The 3942-nt window shown below is 35.7% G+C and overlaps 1 non-coding gene across 1 annotated transcript; it reads left to right on the top strand.

The window, feature by feature from the left end:
* The first annotated feature begins 2828 nt into the window (after positions 1 to 2828).
* LOC111758434 (small nucleolar RNA SNORA77) lies at positions 2829 to 2965 on the top strand. The gene has a single exon (XR_002792609.1). It is a non-coding gene; the product is annotated as a small nucleolar RNA SNORA77 (small nucleolar RNA).
* Positions 2966 to 3942: the final 977 nt, after the last annotated feature.

Raw genomic sequence — 3942 nt, forward strand, 5'->3', positions numbered from 1 at the left:
TCAGAAACATTTCCTGGTTGCCAATTACCCCCCTCCAAAATTATTATCAGTTCCTGTAAATTTCACTGACATAATTTCCCCTGTTTATTCTAAAGACTTAGTAGAGTAATCAATGATGAGTATATTATTTCCTTCGAAAAAGGAAAATAACTATATGGTCATTTTTGTACATTGTCTTACCTTGATATTTTGTGATTGATTGCTTTGATTTCTTCAAATATTTTCGTGTCCATCCTGCTTGAGTAAAAAAAAAAAGTCTATCAAATGTATCAACCAAGAAATGAGAATATAGGAAGAATAGTTTGATGTGAAATACAGATGTTATCAGAGATTTATTGAGTCAAAGTCCACAAAATGGTGACGAGTTGGAAAAGAAAAATCAAACCATGGATATATAGTTCAAACAGATAAGCTGTTGGTTGAAACTGATTACACATCATGCACAGTCAAGTATTTGCTTTATTCTTTGCCTCGCTAGGACCAAATGTTGAGCCAACAGAAAAAATAAAAATAAAAAATGGTGATTTCTGCACAGAAATTAAGTCATGAACTTTAGTTAGCCAGTTTCTAGAAATACAGATTCTTGTTTGGTTTTGGTTCACTCTGACATTTTCATCTGCATAAAAAATGGCTCTGCTTAAACACCTCCAACTGAACATGGCCCAGCAGAATCTACCACATCTGCTCCATTCATCATGTTCTTCAATACTTTCCCAGGTTTGTTAATCATGCCACTATTTAACATTTCTGAATCTGAACTTTAGTTCCTTTCTATTTGATCACTGTTATCATTTCATAGTTGAATCTGTGTCCTCCTTTATATGCTACCATTGTTACAATGACTGAAATCCTCATAGCTTCGTGCCTTAGAAGTTAAACTGAATTTAGCTTTCTTTCCTCTTCCTGAATCCATCAAACACTCCCTTTAACTGCCACACTTCCACGTGTGTAGTGGTTCAAGCTTCCTGTGACTCCCTTTGGAAAGGTAGCAGGTCCACGTTAAATAGTCCATGATAATTCTATGAAACAAAATACAGTCTAACGACTGACAGGCTCATCATTTGACTTATATCCAAGTTCATGTTTTTAAAAGTAAAATGGAATGTAACATGCATATATATTGATATTACCTGTCCAGAGTTATGTCTAACTAAACAAATCAAAATAAAATTTATAAAAGATTTTGGACTTTTAGAAAACCATGATTATTCTGATCATATACTTCTCTCTTTTTGGTACACCACTTTTGAATATTACTTACATTTAAGGTATCACTTTAAGATATTACTTATATTTAAGGTACTACTTTATTTATATTAACTCATTTATTCATTCTAACAGTTCTATGTAATGAATATAGAAAAGCAAAAATAGTAGTTTACTATCTTTCCAATACATCCACAACTTTCAATTAAGCTCAGAGTGTACCACTTTTCTCTAATAACTTTAAATATTCCTTCAGTGATTTACAAAAATGTTCAACTCCTTAGTCCAAAATTAAGAACACTGCATGTTCTGGTTCTAACCTTTTCTCCATCATCCTACACTCAAATATTTTGGCTGCATACTGTGGTTTCTAGCCCTCAACACATCACATGTTATTAGTTAGGATCTCTGCAGAATTGAAAATATATGTAAAATTGTGTAATAATTAGGTAGGCTTACAGAATGAGAGGTGCAAGAGTCCAAAATGACCGTCTGTGCACTAAAGAGCTGGAGAACCCAAGGACCGTTCAGCCTAAGCTGTTGGAAGCTGCAGAACAAGGAGGATCAAAGATGAAGCATCAGTCCAAAGTCAAAGGCTTAGAGCTCCCTGGAGGGTCACTAGTACAACTGTGTGATGGGAAGCTGAAGAAACTGGAGCCAGAGACCTATGCACAAAGACAGCAGCACCAGTGGACGCACCACTGGAAGACCGGAGCTCTTCAAAACAGAGACACTTCTTCTTTTACTTTTTTATTCTATCCAGGCAACAATTCTATTGGTTGATGTCACCCACAACTAAGGGGGGTTCTTTTCTCACCTGGTCTGTATTTCAAACACACTCAGACATACCCAGAATGCTGATTCTTAATCTGATAAGTGTTTTGTACTTACTTCATTGAGGTTGACATATAACCAAAGGTTATGTCCTACTTTCTTACTCTTGCACCTTTTTTCATATTCTTTCTTCAACCTCTTCTATATTTGCACAATGAAATTATATGGTTTTCTGTTGTAAGCTCCTGTTACCATTTATTTTTTTGAGTATTTTAGTTAACCACCTTTATATAAACTCTCCATTTGCAATACCAGATACAGAGTTTCAAATCCCTTAGAATTTACTATATTCTCTCTCAAGATATTTATGAATATAATTTTCTATATTGGAGTGAAAATTAATCGAAGAAAAGTATGTGCTATTTTGATTCTTATTTTTCATAGCAGCCAGAAAATACTGATGAATATAAAATGATTCAGACAGTGCTTAATATATGATAAATTCTCAGTAAATTCTCAATAAATGAGGTATTATTAGCTAGAAAAACTATTGCATTTTCATGAGGAATCTAGCAGGACCAGGCTCCTTTGACTTGAATATTATTACTCAAATAAGAGTAGTAGAGAACCTGCACCTCAGGTTAAATGACAGCCCTATATCTTATACAGTAACTAGGGGTTGTCAATGCAAATTCCAAAATCTAGATGTTTCTACCTGTAAGCCCAATACTATCCATAGTCTACTTTGCTATCAACCCAGTAGTACTTATTAATAAACTAATTGCATTATCTGATTCTGAGGTTAAAATCAGAATTAATAGAATGTCAGTTCAAATCCATAATGGTTTGCAGACTCACTAAGCACTTGACTGCGGTCTCCAAGGTGATTTTCCTCCAAAGTGCTTTTTGTCTGCCAGAGAACCATCCCCGGGATATAGGCACCCTTGACCAATCAGGGGTGATGTAACTTTTTGAGGTCATAGAAAAGCAATCCATAATATCAGGCCAAGCCTAGTTTAGTGCCTCAGAGTATGAATAAAGTGTTTTTAGGACACAGTCATACCCATTTGTCTGCATACTGACTATGCTTTCCTTCACATCAGAGTTAAGTAGTTGTGACAGTCCTTCTTATCTTGCCCTTTATATTAAAAAGCACTAACTTCAGTCTGTGTCATTAATTCTCAACTCTGATTTTCTTGCTCACTGTTTCTTATTCCTGAGACGAAACATGTGATGCCCCAAATTAGGGAAGGAAAGGTCTATTTAGTTTACAGTTTTGGGAGATTTCACTCCATACTTAGCCTGTTCAAGACAGGGTGGCATGGGTAAGGGGCAACTTCTCCTGGTGGTAACAAGCAACACAAGTGAACAGAGTAAAAAGGGAGAAGCACACCTTCTTTCCTCCCTTATATTGTACGCCAATTACCCATGCATGGGTGGATGCAGCATTCATACCATCAATTCCAGCATTGGACAATGAACCAATCACAAACGCTAGACTCAGCCATTTTCATGACTGCATGAGGCTTGAGGGGGTCATCCAAACACAAACCATAACACTGATGGACATTGAGATCTCCTACCTAGGATGCTCTACCTTTCAAGATTTTTATCAAATTTATCCAGAGTAGAAATGTTAGTGTTTTTTGTTGAAAGAAACCACTTGTGATTATAGCATGGATGTAAGCTTAAGAATCATTGTCTAGGAAAGGCTCTTAAAGGCTAATTATGATGACAGCTGAAGGTATTGTGTACAATTCTGGAAAATATGGCCAAGTCACAATTCAGTATTTTGTAACATGCCTGCATCGTGAAGATACTGGCATGATTTACTCATTGATTTTCTCATGAGGCTGGCAATGTATGAGCACTAATTTTCTGATTCTATTAACAAAGCCATTTGGAAAGAGTAAAAAGAGCCTTTCTAATAAAAGCAAGGAGAGTCTAACACCTACTTCATTT

Source organism: Cavia porcellus, unplaced genomic scaffold (genome assembly GCF_034190915.1).
Source record: "Cavia porcellus strain 051 isolate PalLab524CR breed Dunkin Hartley unplaced genomic scaffold, mCavPor4.1 scaffold_2, whole genome shotgun sequence".
NCBI lineage: Eukaryota > Metazoa > Chordata > Mammalia > Rodentia > Caviidae > Cavia > Cavia porcellus.